This window comes from Amphibalanus amphitrite, unplaced genomic scaffold (genome assembly GCF_019059575.1).
Source record: "Amphibalanus amphitrite isolate SeventyFive unplaced genomic scaffold, NRLGWU_Aamphi_draft 000111F_arrow, whole genome shotgun sequence".
Taxonomy (NCBI): Eukaryota; Metazoa; Arthropoda; class Thecostraca; order Balanomorpha; family Balanidae; genus Amphibalanus; species Amphibalanus amphitrite.
In genome coordinates, this window is record NW_024881606.1 from 704,113 (window position 1) to 721,955 (window position 17,843).

At 50.2% G+C, this 17,843-nt stretch overlaps 1 protein-coding gene across 2 annotated transcripts in view; it reads left to right on the forward strand.

Annotated features, from left to right (window-relative positions):
- The first annotated feature begins 570 nt into the window (after positions 1–570).
- LOC122380999 (zinc finger and BTB domain-containing protein 7B-like) overlaps positions 571–17,843 on the forward strand; it is a 65,066-nt gene continuing 47,793 nt past the window's right edge. The window contains exon 1 of one of the 2 annotated variants that reach the window (XM_043364651.1): positions 571–716. The gene's annotated coding sequence lies outside the window, so the exon portion shown is untranslated. Of the gene's footprint in view, positions 717–13,058; positions 13,129–17,843 lie in introns of those variants that run through there. The other variant, XM_043364652.1, reaches the window with a different exon arrangement.

Genomic DNA, 17,843 nt, shown 5'->3' on the forward strand with positions numbered 1-17,843 from the left:
GTTCTATAACTTGCGCAAATTTCAGCGCGGTAGGTGCAACGGTGTGATCTGTAACCCGCGCTACGTAGCACCATGTCGCGACCTCGGTTACAAACAGAAACTACGTCACCTCAAATAGTAATATAGATTTAAAGAACAATTTTTAGCCTGGTATGGTATCACTGATTTCGGTATGCATTAAAATTTCCTTTCTTTAGAACGTCTTTCACTAAGTACATCGCATTTGCTATAACATATGAAAAAATGCATGCTTTCAGCCGTTTTAGTTTTAGTTTAGCTTTTCATGCTCCCGTAGTTTACCGGTCTTGCTCCCAGCTTCCTTTGTGTCCACCTTCTTAGCACAGGATCTGCTTGCAAATATTTCATTGGTTTCATTGACAAAAAAAAAATCTGAGCCCAGTGCCGGGGAAATGGGCCCTGTGAGTGGCCACCGACTGAGGCAGAGGGACCTCAATAGCGGCGCTAGTATCACGCCGTCAGGTGTCGCTACTCTCGCGTGTTACGCCACCTTGCCGCTAGATGTCGCTGCTCAAGGGCGGCCGCGGGGCCGGGGAGGCGGGGAGGGCACCTCAGTGAGTGCTGACGGCGGGTTGAGGCTCACCTGGCGTACGAAACTGTTGGAGCTGTCGGAGCCGCTCCCATCGGAGCGACGGAGTCGCCGCCTGTGTCGCACCGCGCTCAGTCTCGACTGCCAACAAACGACCGGCCAGACTCAGGTCAGTGGAAGCGGTGGGACATCTCGGGAGGTCGGGGAGCCCCTCGGGACCCCTCAGGAGGGCTGGGTAGTGGGTACCTACCCCTCGAGGGGCGAGACCCCTCAGCGGAGCTGGACCGACCGTTGGATCCCTCAACAGGACTAGGCCGCTCATCGGACCCCTCAGCAGGGCCCCATCGCCCCTCGAAACCCTCAGCAGGACTGACCTCCCCTCGGGACAGCCGGGTCGGGCAGGGGTACCCCTCCCGGAGCCCCTCAGCCGGGCTCCCTGGGACACAGGGGAAGGTTGTTTACTTGGTGCTAATAACCCTTGAAATACCGCCGGTACTGCGTCCAGGTGGGACAGACTGCAGACGTAAGAAGGCATAATTTTTCGCAGATGAATGTTATCTCAACGACCCTCGGAAAAGTCCAGCCCTTTCCTGAATGGGCTAGTTGGACACTCGGCCGACTTTGAGGCTCTCTATTTACAGTGAGCATCATATTTGTTTATTTCATATATGCTGCAGCACGTGGATGCGGCTGAACTATTCACTCAGTGCCCGGCGTTGGCCAGCCTGAAGTCATTAGAGCTGTCACAGTCGGCAGACCCGACATGACCGAGATTATATTTAGTAAGCGCCACACTTGCCAAGCCAAGCAGGCTTTGTGTGATCTAATTGAAGGCAGATAGATCACGCTGCAGACTTTTGGACGGCCGGGCCGCAGTCAGCATGGGAACAAATGGAGGTGCTGTGTACTAGATCCATCAGCATCGACTGCCGCCAGTCGTGGGATGCCGTTATAATGTGCGGCCTGCTCAGTGCAAGGAACTTGGCACGGGTCGAGCGGTGGGCCGGCCGACTGATACCGATATGTCACATTTATCACCGCATTAGTTAGATCGTCGTTGATACATGCGTGATGATTTGTTAGGAATAGAAAGGGGAACAATTTTCTTCATTTGAATTTAAAATTAGAAAAAATATCAGCTATCCTTATTTCGTTTATAAAAAAGATTGCAAAGAAGTTATTTTCAGACAAAAAGCCGAGACAGTGCTTCTTGCAGGTATGAAATAGGAAACGTGCCCCACATACAGGGTGGAAAGTAATTACGCGAACATACTTTTTCGTCTTCTAGTAATGAAAAAACGGCGGTGACATAAACATTATATGTTTTACTTTATCCTTATCTAGTTGCGATGCATTGACATAGGCGTTCCGGCATGATTTACATCAGCATGTGAAGATCTGTTGGCTAAAGCTCAGCCCACACCTTATGGAGCTGTCCAGTGAGGTAATCGGTATTGGTGGCTCCTTGCAGCTTTTAGACGGTCTCCTGAGGAGTCATCTGGAGATTTTTAATCGAATTGAGGCCCAGACGTTTCCCAGATCAGCTTTTGTATGTCCTGAAGAAAAACAGGTTCTCAGAGCACCAGTATTGCGTTTTGTTGGCCGTGAAAGTAAGGATTTCACCAATCATGAAGAGTAGTTTCTTTGCGTCAGGCACAAAAGTGCGCTCAGTCATTTTGCCCCTTTCGTTGCACGGTGGATTAGACAGAGGCACTCGTCTTGGAGGATGTTCCACCGGTTGTATACTTTATTTTTAGTGACCTTTTTTAGCGCTACACGCAATTCTGACACCACCCGGGGGCTCGTGACCCACTGATGTGTTCCTTTGCCGGATGTTTGAAGGTTGGGACGGACGGGACATAGGACGCAACAGCAGCCCTCAGAGCAGTTGTTCTGCAGGTTTGACGGATGAAACAGTTTCACAGATGTCTCACCCAACCACAAATCCAGCTGCCTGTCCTCCTCTGTCCATCTTTGATTGTCTTTGAAAAGCTTCAATTAACAATTCTGCTGTTAATTCGTGAATTTTGGTCATCCCGAGGGTTTGTACGACTTAATTTTCGAATTTTTTGCGTATTAATGTGCGAATCGTGATATCCTAGATCGGGTACCCGGCCAGAGTAAGCTATTTTGCCAGTATTCGGGTCGACTGGCGTCGTTTTGTCGCCGACATGGTGACCACCCGCCCGGCGACAGAATTCGCCGAGGGGTTGCTGCCGCGGACGGCTTTGCTTTTTAAGTCCTCTCAAGTGTTATTATGTTTTTAAAAAACGTATAATTGTGCAATGCTGGTGCTGAGACCGCTACGAATCCCTTCTCCGCCAGTCCAGCGAAAATAATCACAAACGCTTTCCCTGGCAGCTCCAAATTGAGCTCTTTGCCCATTTCGGTCTTGTGCAGCGTATGGTGTCTGCACCATTTCAAGTCGAGAGGTGTTTAAGACCTTCCAGGTCATTGTTCAAAGTTAGGTCACTTTTGGTAGATGAGGCGACAACAAACACGACCAATTATGTTCCATGACAGCCCGTACTCATAAAAATGCTCCACTGACGGTCAAAATTGTAAGAAAATACATGTTCGCGTAATTACTTTCCACCCTGTAGGTACCGTGTTCAACATTTGCATGTGCATCATATTTAATCTCCACGTTCATCTTTTCACACACCTTCCATTTAGTAACACAAACGCCCTTTGGTAACTTGTTACTCTGATTCGTCAAATTCGTCCTGTGATGGGACTGGACCGGACAGGCTCTATGCGTGTACTGGGCCTCACACGTGGAACCTACCTTATCAGTATCACCGTCACCATTTCCGTTAGCAGAGCTCGTGAAACGGGGTCACCAAATGTAACTGACCGGCTACTTAGGGCTACCAGTTCGGGTCATCGCTGGTTTCACGGAAAGCATTTACCGGTTTTGATGTTACGGGCCACTCCTGATTCCAAGGAGAGTCTGTGCGTCATTCCAGGACGCTTGAATAGACTGTTTTATTTATTTATTGCAATCTCAATTAAAATTGTCATGTCTATGATTGAATGTTCCATTAGATGACACTCTATCCCCACTAAATAACAATTTAGAAAGTACACCTGAACTATTGTAGTTAACAATTCATCGCCAAATTATGTCGGATCATAATTAAAATTGCTAGCATCTTCAAATCCAAGTGTTAATTTTCTGGTAACACAGAACAAACTAGCGTCTGAGAAACTCCCAGTTACATACATCTGAAGTTGTGAGTTTCTAAGTTCTGATCGATATCTCGCCATTTCGCATTACGTTTTTGATCAGTGCCTTTTACGGAGACGACGCGGACTGTGCGGGCCCGGCATCCATCTACCCTGGTCTGTCTCCAGGCGGGGAGGCGCCTCCTACGTGCCTCTTGTCTGGGCGCTGGGGGTCATCGCGATAGGGGGTGCCCTTCAAATGACTCTGAAGAATAAAAACGGTGAGCACTGTTGAGGTCTGATGGAGGTTAACATCGATTGGTGAATTGTCTTCTGAGAGATTCGGAGGATTTAAACCCGTGAAACTCAGCGCATATTTCAAAGGTAACTAGTACGTCTGTGGCGGTACATTTAATAAGCACGCGATTTGATGTTTAGGGCTGCGCTCGGCTGCTTTTGATACTTTCTACCTTTGTTGTTATGTCATAAATATATTTAAAAATTGAAGCATATTGCTACAGTACAATGCATCTAAAGTTGATTTCAAACATGCGAAGAAAAAGAAATTTGAAATCTTATAAGTATTGAGTGCTGATCAAACTTAGCATTAAAATTATGGCATGATCTGCTTCTGAGGTTTTAGATTCAGACCCATTCGATGGATTTGTAGAAAACGCTGTCAGTGCTTCAATTTTTAGATACAAGTAATTAAAAATATTTTTATCTGGTCTTGAATGAAGAATCTAACCATGAGCCTCGAGATCTGAACGGTCAAAATTGCTATAGTATAAAATGTTATTTATTTCATTTAAAAATAGAGGTGGGGAATGTTTGAATGACCTAAATGGAGCAACTGAATTACCTTCCGGTCATCATAGGTTTTCAATTTTGTCCGATTAAAACATATCTTTTCTCTCTTCTGTCGCGTTCCGGCTCTCTCGGCTGGTAAGAGCGCACGTTGCGTGTTCAAATCGTGCGAGCATATAACGTGCGGTGTCATTGTTTCCCATACCGTCAGCACGGTTTGCTTTCACAACACAACTCACTTCACCGGGCTCTGAACATAAGGCGACGGGATGTTCAGAGACTTGTGCAGCGTTTTTGGTTAGCGCAAACGGACCAGTGTTGCACCAGTCCGAGGTCGCATTAACCTCAAACCTGGGCCGTCTCTGAGACAACGGACACACCTGTGCGATGATTAACTGAAGCACAAGGCTTCCGGATGACCCGGTAGTAAATTTGGTTTGAATGAAAGCCCTGCAGTGGCCACCTCCTAATGAGCCGTTTGGGTTTTATCGATTTTGGCACTGGCTGGCCTTCGCGCCGGGATAAAACACCTCATACCACTGGCTGTTTTCTCAGGTAGTAAGTGGGCCGTTCGGCCCTTCGGCCAAACATATACGTCGCTCCTGGCCGGGGAACTGGGGTGAAAGCTCGTCGGCTGTGCGCGCGGCACGCCCTGCTCCGAAAACACGACAGCCACTCGAGGCCTCTCGACATTCTTGATTGAATTCCACCTACGCGAGCTCGTTGAGCAAAACCATATTTTCGCACCGCGAGTCCGCGAAAAGGAGAAATGAGCAAACGACTTGCGTCTCCCCCCCCCCCCCCCGATCAGCTCCTCCGCCACTCCAGTCCCGCTCGATGGCGGCTGCGGCAGTGCGCCAGCGATTGTCGTTTGCGGCACGTCGCTGCGTGGAGTACACGTCGGTAGACGGCCGTCTTGGCACCACCGTCGTTCGCTCATAGGCCGTCGGAGTGCTCGCGTCAGCAACGGCGCGACACAGAGGCGAGCCCAGTCTGAGCGACGGGCACGAGCAAGGCACCGGGTTTCCATCGCACCCCAGGGTAGAGTGGGATTTGAATGAGAGTCGAGAGTGAGTGACTAGAAGTCTTTGCTTTGCAGTAAATTTCACACTGCATAGTGCGTATGATTATGTGCTGGTTGGGAGGCGTTGGAAGGTGCCAGGTCAACGCGTTCTTGCTGGAACGCGCTACAGTAGTCGTCATTCCAATATGTCAACGTAAAGTGGTATTTCACAACCCAACATGTCAGCGTGGAAGTAGGTATTTCCCTTACCTACCAGCGACGGTATCGGACCGGTTATAAAATGGCCATCTGGTTATATGGCGATAGGATCTGATGTGCCCGATCGTCCGGACATTGTCGAGCGAGGGTAGGCAGTGGGACGCCGGAGTGGGATGGCCTTCACCGACGCGCCGCGCGGTGCTGGCATGTCCTGACTGATCAAAAGCCGTCGGGTGACTGGCACATTCCCGACGGAGAGCAGGCAGCAGACGAATGTCGGGCCTTCGCGTGGGGCGGCGCGTTATTGTTAGGTGTGAGAAAACCGCTTACAAATACGCAGTATTTGCATTGATCTCTATGAATCCGTCACAACTGGCAACCAGCACGGCGTATTTACGAGATAATGCTTTTTTAAAATCAGAACCGTTTTTGTTACCTTCAGTCGATCACCTCCCATATGGAAGCGCCTGAGTGCGCCTCTGCCATCCAGTGATACTTTTATTCGACGGCATACACCTGGTCTCGAACCAGGCGTGGCGGTGGCCATTTTTACGACCGCGCCACTTGGCATGTCTCCTCATGAGAGCGACGTTTATTTATACGTGCCGTTGCAGCGCAAACAGGTTGCTATTGTTTGAGCAGGGCCGTCGGCAATTCTGGCGCACCGGGAGGTGCACGAACGCCGCAGATCCGTGATGATGAGGTGGTTCTGGAGATAGCTGTTGAGTGGAGTAGGCTGGCGGAATGGGCAGGGAAGGGATGGAAGTAATCGAGCGCCGAGTGGCGGCTGTGATGTGTGGTGATGGGTACCAGAAGCGGAGAGGAGTGAGAAACAGAGAAAGAGAGAGAGAGAGAGAGAGAGAGAGAGAGAGAGAGAGAGAGAGAGAGAGAGAGAGAGAGAGAGAGAGAGAGAGAGAGGGGGGTGACGATGTTGGTGATGGAGACAGGAAAAGCAAAAATAAATTTTCATGTGCATCACATAATTCATTTTGAGGGTGGATGAAGGAGAGGGCTGAAAAAGTGACAAACATTTTTGGAAGAACAGGACACTAAGGAATGAAAACGAGATACTAATGCCAGCCGTACCCCAAGTGTATGCATTCGGAAAGGAAATGTTTCCGCTAATTGTTTAGTGGCAGCTTTATGCCTAAAAAGTTTCTGGAAATCGGAATATCAGCCCTACGCTGCAGACAGCGGTGGATAACAGTCTAGACACGGCCCCCTGGCCTGCAGTCGCTTCCAGCGAATACCCGTCGCCGGCGGGCAAACACACTGCCGGCCATGAATTCTCCGAAACACGGCGTAAGTCGGTGTCAGCCATCGATTACCGCCGTATCGACACTGCCAACCTCGGCGGTCTGGGCGCCACAGGGGAGACATATTCTGAGCTGTCACCGCGCTCCGAGAGCGAGCTGGGCCGTTTGAGTGTTCAACCACCGTCGTCGGGAGGAGGAATCGTATTTACCCCGCCGCTACTGTCGCTTTAATCCGACGGCATCACCGGCCGGCGTCACATACCTAGCACTGACGTCAGTCGCGTATTTTTAGGTCGCACATGCCGCCGACTGCGAACAGCACACGTGAACTACCGACTGCGGGCGCGTTCGGGACGCTCTGCTGTCAGCCGGACACCGAACAGACCCGCACTGAGAGACACCGCGCCGGTGGATCGACCATTAACCGGTCGGCCGGTGCGGTAAAACGGGCCGCCGCATTGTGGCACCTCGGCCGAGACTCGTTCCGACCAGAAGCGCGCACCTGGTGGAATTTACGACCAGCTCCGTGGGTGTGCGCCCGCCGAGGCGGTGAAAAAGGCATTCGTCACGGCCCGGTCGACCCTGGACAGAAAGGGGGCGGTGCGTCTATTGAATGGAGGCGTGATTGAATGGGGGCGCGGTCACTACTGGTCCAGGACGACGTTAGTATGTCGAGGTTCGGACAGGGGGTACTCGGATGAGTACCGGAGCGGCAGGACAGGCACAGCAGCCCTCAAGAGGCGGGCCGTTTGCCGAACGGGGTGTTGACGGGAATGTTGACGGTCGCGGGTCTGACGCGCCGCTCTCCGCCTCAGTGAAGTTGACACCGACAGCGGCGCTGCAGAGCGACGGAATCGGCGCATCGGTGACGACGCGGCGCACCGAATGGCGGCGCACTGAGGCAAATTCAGCGCAGCTGGCGGCGCGCTGGCAGCGGGCGCCATCCGACGAGCTCGGACGTCATGGAAGAGAGCGCTGTTGGTTTTTGCGGTGTCATGCCAAGTGCCCGGGAAATTCCTGCCACTGGGCAGCCGCGGTCGACTGAAGGCGATTGAGGCGCGCAGACGAGGTGACAGAGCGGCTTCGATTAGTGTCAACAGATTGGATGGTGATTGGGAAGAGACGCTATAGCAGTCACAAAATCCATCTACATAACTAGTAACATCTTATCTCAAACAGGTTCGTAGCAGCCAGCACGTATGGATAATTTGTCATTTTGCAATTTTTTAACTCATGACACTTCACCTGGAACTAATTGGATTATGGTAAATCAAAGATGGAAAGAATGGATTCATGATCGTTCGAAAAAGGTAGGAGATAATACTCCGTGGAACAACTTCCATATGTTTCCCATAAATTCCAGCAATACCTACTAGTCTGGATGGCATGCTGCAAATAATGTGTCAGTAATGAAAGGGCGAGGAATGAAAAGTTTATAAATGTTTTCAAGGTAACTCCCGCTAAATTCACAACCCTATCGCCGGTACCCAGTTTCATCCTCATTTCCGCCGCTCCCCCTCCCCTGACCGCCCCTCTGCCCGGCACTCTGCCCCTCTTCCCTCCATTGTCCATCGGTGATCGGCTCCCCTCTCTCTCGGTCTCACACTCGCACACTGACGAACAGACGTGACCGGCCGGCCCCTCGCTGCCGCACCGCCCCGGAAATGTCTGGCCGCCAGCCCCACGCGTCGGCCTGGTAAAAACGCTCTCCCCCGCCGGCCGGAAGTGAGCCCGTACATGCAAGACTCCGAGTCATGCGCCGCTGAGTGGGCCGCCGCCGCCGCCTTGACTCAGGGCTCGCGCGATGATGCTGCGTTCCTGAAATCATGCGCGCAGCCGCGGGAGGTCTTTGGTTGTGCACGGAGAGACTCGGGCAGAGGCGGAGGGAGGATGTAGGTGGAGTGGGTGCCGAGAGGGGTGTATGAAATAAGTGTCGGTGTAGCCGCGCTGAGGCCATGGTAGATCGAGCAGCGTGTTCGCAGAAGGTGGAGCCGTCGAGAAGCGGTCAGACAAATTGATCATAACTGACGGGTTAATATCCTGATTGATCGTGCTCGTCGGCACCCTGGGTGGGATCTGCTGGCGGCGCCCCTGCGGCGGCGTGACCTCCGTGGTAAGGACGCGGGGGTGGTGATGGAACTGAGCGACTCGGCATCACGCCGGAGCTCTCTCGTGACGAGACACTTTGAGCACGCGTGGCTCGAGCTGAGACACAAATCCACCCCGCGGTGATATGGTTAAAACGATCATATGGTTAGTGCTGCCTCCAGGTTTTATACACGAGCATGTAATTGTATACAGGCCAGCGACAGTCTAACCTTACCAGATTTGTTAATATCTTGCCGTGCAGAACCGGTCACAGCCGACAACTATTGTCCATCCGTCGGTGGTTATATTTGGCCGTGGACGTCATCCCTGCATGGAAGCCATAAACAACGACCCGGATTATTATTTCAGCGGCATTCCTCGCGGTTTGCCAATGCTCTAATTTATACGGTCGGTCGAGAAGTGAGCGAAGAAACGTCGACCCTCTCAAAGTCTCTACTGTTCTCGCGAGTTATCGCGGCTAACCTGACCGCGGCCGGCCCCCGCGCTGACCTCCCACTTTTTATCGACCGCCAACAAAGACAGTCCCGCAGCATTATCTTATTCCAGCATGAACTTATACCTAATGCGTCTTTTTCATGACTGACTCGGCTTTTTACCGGCTTCAAGGCGAGATCTGGCTGATTTCCATCTCGTTGATATTCGGGATGAGGGACGTATGGCCGGGAGTGCATACGGTGCTCTCGCCTAGCGCGTCTGGTGCGCCGCTCAGAGCCGCGCCGAAACGGCCGCGCCGTCCACGTCATCCGCGCCGCATCCGTCACCGGCGGCCGGCCGCCGCCGCCTCTCAGAAAATACTCCAAGTTCATTGCCCCGGCTCTAAAAATGTAAATTGGTCCGAGCATGACTCGATCGACAATGCGTCCTTTTTATCGAGCGTCCTTATCTCGGCCGTCGGAACCGTTACGCGCCGTCCGGGCGGCAGTTGTTTGCTCCTGCCGGCGGCGATGCGGCGCCGGACCAGGACACAGATTATAACGCCCCGCTGACAGCCGCCTCCTCCGCACGCGCGCCGCCGCACCCGGCCGTTGGTCGCTGCTTACACAGATGAATGCCCGCTTTTCAGGGTCGCGTCCTGTGAGGGTCGCGAGGTATTTGCTGGTAATATTCGACGCCCCGGTTGACCTTGAAATGTGTCTTATTCAGTGAAGAGCAAGTACCTTTAGCATGTATACCAAATTTATACAATGGGTCACTTTGTGGGCGGCGTGGCCATGAACGCATGACTGGCGGTTTTCCGCCTGTTCCCGACCGTGGGAGGCAGACTCGGAAAACGAAGAGGCCCGCGAGAAGAATGGAGCGAGACGAGAAACGTAAAACATGGCCACGGCCACGGGGTCGGCGACCATTTTTAATCTCAGAATAATACGGAAAATTCATACGCTGGCCTTGACTTGCCTAAACGAGGGTGAGTTCAAACCGAAAATCGTCGTGGAGGAGATGAATAGTCGATATGAGAGCCTGATGAATCGGGCTTTGTCATATGGTCGACGTTGCCATGCGCCCAGAATAAAGCGGGAATTCTAGTCCAGCGGATGCGAATAGTGGAAGGTATTTCCCGTCCCAACCCTCAAAGTGATTGTGGTTAATATCCTTTGATGTGTAAAAAGTTAACGAGAAAAGAGGATTTGCTCGCAGGTATTTATGGGTTAAAATAAAACAGTTCGCAAATTAGCATCGACCTAAAAACGCCAGTTGTGGATGCTGTCGTCGAATTAGGTATCTACATAAAAGGCAGTTACAAGATGCCAATATGAATTAAGGAATTCAAAAAAGGAATTAACGCAACTGAAATGCGCTAAGTAGCAGAATCACGGTATGAAAGTTAAATGCCAAAATCATTTGCGTTTCCGTATGCTGTTAAAAACGCATTGTTTCGAATTTGCCATTTGATGGGGGACTTTACGTTTAACATTTCTTTCCTGAATCTGCCATGAGAGACTAACCACATCAGCAGGCACTTTACACCCTCGCACAACGATCGAATATCCGCCATTTTGCGGGGCATTAACTCCTCCCCGTCGGGTTGCAGGGATGGGGCACCACTCTCCCCATCCCGTGCGCATTGAGCCCCATGTGATCCCCTCAGTTCAGTCCCGGGGCACACATGGTCGCCGGGCGGCGCGGCCGAGCGCCAGCCGGCACCGCGTCTGCCCATCACGGCCGAGCGCTTTTTGAATCGACAAAGCGTCCGTGTGTGGCCGCCTGGCCTTGGTCGCGGCGCGCTGGGAGCCGAGCTCGGCCACTGACCTCTCAGTAAAAGCCACCACTGTGTCGACCACCGCGACCGGCGCGTTCATTGGTCCTAGCGCGCCTCTTTGGGATAAAGCGCGAGGCATGCGCCCGTATCCGCTTCCTGTCAGTGGTAAATCGAAGGTCTTCGTGTGCCCGTGGCAAGCGGGCACCTTCCGAAGGCGACGCCGTGAAATGTCGACAGTCTCTATATGTTTTGAACTGGATAGCTCGGTATTGTTCCTGTAAGATATGATCCGTAGCAAAAATGTTTATTAAAAAATGATCAAAATGAGGTCCTTGACCAAGCAATCAGTGAACCGGACCTGACCGCAAGTCCCTTTTGGTTCGGCAGAATCTTGAATGTAGTTATTTGCTCAATAAGAGTAAGACAAATCACTGCATAAGTTGTTGCCTCTCCACGAAAAAGGTTAAAGAAATCGTTAGTTAGTTAGGTATGTGTGACCATGTGACGACATGAATAAAGGAATGCCCATGCTGCCGTGGGATGCCTGCAGTCTGCACAGTAAGTGTTTATTTTTTAATTGAATAGAGGTTCATTTTACAAATTCAAAGCTTGCATTTATCACCTAAACGGTGATTTCTTTTTTAGTCTCAACACACATGGTGAACACAACAGAACGCAAGTGTTGGCTTTACTGTGCATAGGTAAGAAGAGCGACACGTGCAGTGGGCGGCCAATGTGGTATGCGGTATGCAAGATATATGACCAGCAGACTATGCCTCAGGCTTAACTGTGGGTCTTGAATCATAATGACATGAAACAATGAGGAGATTTTGTCGTTATTCACCGGATCAGTACATAGGCAAATGTATAAGTCCCCTTTGATTTTACTGCAAGCAAACATTATTCTGAATTGATTCATTTCAAGGGGTGGATATGCAACAAGACGCGTGACATCACCCACTCAAATCAAACGCCAAATGCTAACAAAGGCCCTCCTTATCGTGTGCTTGCACTTACGCTGTTTGACATGCATGTTGCATATTCATTGCTCATGCATGGTGATTGTAATCTAGCACCGAAACCTGACCATCAAAACCAACAGTGCGGCTGGATGACGCAGTAGACAAACTCTGCAACTCTGCAGACTGATCCTCCAGCCCCTCGGGCACAGCCGTAAAGTGTTACGAGCCAAACCTCACACCGCGGCCGGCGCACATGTGGCCGCCCGCGCCAGGCTCGCCGCCGCCTGCGCCAGGTGCGCCGCAGCCAGCGTCCTTGACGTGATTTCTGTCTATCCAGACGGTTTAGACATGCGCAGTACCTGCCTGAGAGCCCTTGCCACCCTGCTGCATATCCTCACAAAAATCAGCTCCCCTTGCATACCCATGGGTCAAACGGGGGTCAGTTTTCCGCTCGAGGAGGGCGTGCGCACCCGCCGGGCTCACCTGCAATCTCTCCCGGAGGTGACCTCCGCGCTCGCTCTCTGCGTCGGCCTGCGACCCGGGCCGCGACATGGTCTCACATGGCGCCGGTACCACCGGCTGGGGCACGCCGCCGCCGCCGCTCCTCGCGCCGCGGTCACCTCAGGTCAGGTCGGCAGCGGACGGCCGCGGCCGGCGCGCTGTGCCGATGACGGCGGCGGCGGCGGCGGCGGCGGCGCGGAGCGGTCGATGGCGGCCCGATCGATCCGTCAGCTGAGTGGTACGCACCGCACCGGTGCAGCGCGCTGCGCGTCGGTCGTCTCTTGCAGGAGGTACGCCTCGTACAGACGCGCCTTGCGCTCCATCGCCGGTGGGCGCACCTCGGCAGCCGCTCACTTCAGGTGGGTCCCCAGACCCCCGGGCCCGGCGGGGGTCCACGGCCCAGGTGGGCCCCGGGAGGTGCGGGGTCGCTAATTGGCCGGCTATTAGTGACAGGTGCACCTAATTACACACTTTTGGTGTTTGACCCATTTGATCCGAGCTCTTACTGTAACTAGCCACCGGTATTTAAATACCAAATTACATGTAGTCCGTGCTCAGGGCTTTACGAACTTGAAAGGGTTTGACTAAAATACTTCGGTCAAAACGCATCGCCGGGATCTATTTTGAGTGCTAGTTATGCATATCAAATGCTGTAACATTTAGTGCTATTCATACAAATGAAAATATTTACCTACTTCCATTGCAGTATTCTTATGGAGTCAATTTCAATGCATTTGTCAGTTTGCGAAAATGGTGTTATGCGAAACGATGTGATTGAAAGTTACTATATATGTAGATGCACATGATGTCGGAATACCAAGCAATTACAAAGACGAAATTAAATTGTTCAAGTGTCATAAGCAAAAGAGTTGAGTAGTATTTTGATCTCAAAATAAAAGTTATCAGAATTATGTTGGTTATTAACTTTGGGCAAAATTCGGTGCAAGTGAGAACGAGCAAATCCTGAAATGAATGTAAGACAAATAAATAAGATAATCAACTTATCTAAATGTGGTGTGCTTTTAGCTAAATTTCGCATCATAGATATTCATCCTGAGTTGTTGATTCAGCGGGAGAATAAAAATCTAGAAAACATACAATGAACATGAGAGTCAATTCAGGGGACAATTCAGCTTTTTAAAAGCTTATCTTTCCATATTTGGAAAATACAAAATTCATTGGAAATACATATACTTTTACTAGTTACAAGGAAACAAAAATACTTACATACCATAATGTATGTCATACCATTATAGGGGAGATTTAGTTTATGAAAGTAAAAATAAATGCAACGCTCTTTTGGGTGGGATTAGGGCTTACCTACCAACTACACACCTATTCAGGCAGGCTCTACAAAGCTTCATTCTAAATTTATGTCTAATAATCAATCTATTTCTTCGGAATGATACCTATTATTCCTTTGCACAAGTCGCTCAGATTTTTTGTCGTTTATACCCCCGACTGGTATTTAGGATCAGCTAGCTTGGCGTACTATTTCAGTTTTATAGTTAGTTACATTGTTACTTACTGAAACTATTATGTTATTGTTTTCAACTTTGATTTTTTAACACGGTTGATGGGAAAAATCACTGTAGTCGGTAATGGCGACTACCGCGTAGGTTAAAGGCACTCAACGTGTCATTTCTTTTTATTGGGAGCATGCTGGCGTATTAAGTGTCGCTTTATGCTGTGCTATGCTGTTATGTCATGCTGTGTATGAGCTGTGTTAAGTGTGCGGCTCTTTACAGTGTTTTATTAGCTGGATGAAACGGGGCTTTAATGAGAAATTGCCGTAATGCAATATCTTTTCATAAACACGTGCGAATGACAGGCGTAATAAGAACTTGTACATCTTCATCGAAGCTTATTCTTCAATGAAATGAACCTAGTGTCGATTTTTTTTCCTCTGAGAAACTAGTGCCGAAATGATGAAATTCACTCCGGGGTGCGCCGCGCTTAAATTCGATAGAGCATTGCGTTTTCATTTCCCTTTTCAAACGAGTGAGTGTCAGCAGGCAAAATCTTTGTTGGCGACAAATGCTACTCCAAGTAAATATATTTCGGCTTCAAATTGCAGTTCCACTTAAATCAGGTCAAGTCGTCGGCTCGTATTGTTTGCATGCTCCCCTTGTAACGAACGGTCGTTTCTGTTGGCCTCGCATACGTGTCTGTTGGCTGTCACATTTGTATCCGTCTAGAAAAATATTACCTTTGCTGGCTGGGATGAGCGCACAAACTCCATCTCATCAGAGTTTGGACGCCGCTCAAAAAGGCTCCTGCTACCAGCATATATCACAAGTTGGTCGAGCTTGTTAAGTTGAAGATATATGAGTTTGTTAGAAACCTTATTTCATGCCCCACCGGTTTTTCTGGACTAGTTTCCGAAGCTCAAAAGACTGCATGCATTTATATAGATGTCACTTAGCGAGTCGGATGACGCAAGCACCGACCAGAAATCTCGTCATTTCACTCAGAAGCTCTTCGAACTGCACCGAGGCATGCCATTTTCTTGGAACATTGTATTTTCCCTGGAACATAAACCTCTGTCTGTGCGGAGACAGCGTGCCTGGCGCTGTTCACAGCTCGACTGGGCGAATAGTTGACTCACTGGTGTTAGAGATTAGTGACCCCTCCCCTCCCCTCCCTGGGGCTGGTGATGGACCGGTGCACTATGGTTGGAAACGGCCTCACGGATGGCCGTGGGCAATTTCGGAATATATGTATATTTGGGGTGTCATTCTGTTGGAAATTGATGAAATGTTTTGAATTGGGCAGAAAAAATTATTTAGTTGCGCATTTAGTCTCCATTATTGTACGTGGAATCGGGAGTTTCTGATAGTGGCTTTTTTGGTGCGCCGTCAAAGGTTTAAACAACCGCGCTGGTGATAGCATGTGGAGTACCTCCATGACGTTGTAAAACTGGATTATTATATATCAAAATAATCCTTGTTATGTTGGCTATCGAGTGGAGTGACTCTTTTTCCCATGCGTGTTCAAAATCAGGAACGGCATTGCATTCTGTTTGCAGTGTCACCACAGCAATATTTGCAAAATTACGGTTATGTTTCATTGGACATACAAAAAGTTCTCCATCGACCTCCATTGAGCTTTTTGGCAGAATAAATCTCTGTTCAATTCTGTGTAAGGGGAACGTAAAAGCAGACTGCGCACTTGTGCGCAAAATCGTCCGTGAAGCTTCATCTCCCGAGGCGTACCTACCCGTCGCTTCGTTAGCACCAGGTCGGCTCGTCAGTCTTGCAATCGTTTATCCTTATAAATGATGGTAAGAAGCAGGGTTGCGGAGTCGTGGTGGCGCCAAATACGACTCCGACTACGACTCCGACTCCTGACTCGTTGCCATGACTCCGGCCGACTCTGTCTCCGACTCCGGACCCCTGCCAGTGTTTCGGAGTCGTGAGGGAGCTGTTCCGATTCGGACCGACTCAGACTTCCACTGCGGGCTCCTGACCGACACCGACTCCGACTCCGACTCCTGGCTCGTTGCCACGACTCTGGGCGACTCCGACTCCGACTCCGACTCTGACTCCGACTCTGACTTCGACTCCGCACCCCTCGTAAGAAGTAACTGCTCGCCCCTGCACCTGGAGTATGGATATCGTGCAAACGTATATGGATATCCTGGAGTATGGATATGAATATCCACCGACAGAGCAGACATACAGACATGCTGTAAACGCCATTACACTGCCAATACCATGGCAAATCAAATGGCTATCTATGGTTTTTGATCATCGTTCTACATTTTCCAAAATCTTGAGCTGAATGTTGGCAATTTCTCGTGACTATACTTCACGACCATGATGCATGCATTTCTGAAATTGATCTTTTTTCAACCAGCCACGTACTCGTATGATAAAATGAATGTCACCATCGTGTTCTACGCCCAAAAGTACCCATAAAACATGTGTCATGCATGGGCTGCGAATAGGTACCAGTTTTAATTTTCGGGGTTATATGCTTACCTGATTGACCTGACTTTGAAACTGGCCAGTGGCCTATGTTTGACTGACCCCTACATTGATCTGACACTCTTTTAGCACTTATATGAAGGGTTGTGACAGTTGTGACAGTTGTGACAGATTGTTTAGGACCAACTGATGACTGAATTTATTTAGGACCAACTGATGACGATATAATCGAAACGCGAAACGCGAGGCACCGATTGCGAGGTTCTAAAGTCCATGCTACTGAAAGCCCGATTTCAAGTGTTTGACCTGACCTTGACCCGACCTGTGACCTCGAAATTCAACTTTAAAGTACTCATGTGAATCGTCTCGTCGCGTTCTTCTTTCGTTTGCCGCGCCTCGTGCGTTTCGCTGCGCCTATTTGTTCGCGAGTTATCGGCTGGGGGCGTTGAACGCCCCCCCCCCCCCCGGCAAACGGCGGATGGGGAAATACCCCAGCAACTGCCGGATTAATCTGACGCATGTTTTGTCATTTGATCGTTATTTTATTTCTTGCTTTTTTGCCCAATCTAAAAAAAATCATAAATACTCTTTCTCCAAATTTTTTACCCTTTATGACCAATAGTAAGACACTGTGCGTCACTACGTTGATATTTCTCGCCCTAAAGCATAACAACAATATCCATTCAGTAATAGCAGTATTCAAAACATGTTCAAAATGCCTCGCGATATCGATAACATAACGAAAGACATAGGCGACTTATAACATACTTGCAATGATGACGTCACACACGCGTGACGTGACGTGACCTCGTCATTTCTGAGTTACTGTATGATGCACGAAAGACACTGGTATACCTATGCAAAGTTTCATCGCAGTCGGTCTACGCATTAACAAGTTATGGGCAAAACATTTTTTCGCGTTGACCCCCGGCCATCCGTGAGGCCGTTTCCAACCATAGTGCGGTGGAGCCATGTGTGACGCAGACAGAGACGCGTTGCCCCCCCCCCCCCCCCGCTCCGGCGGCACCGGACAGAGGCCGGCGGGCAGCGGACAAGTGCGCCAGCGGGGACGCCAGGGCCGCTCGGAAACCGGCGACACCGCGCTGAACTCAGGCATTGGCGGATCGGTCGCTCCCCTTCCCCTC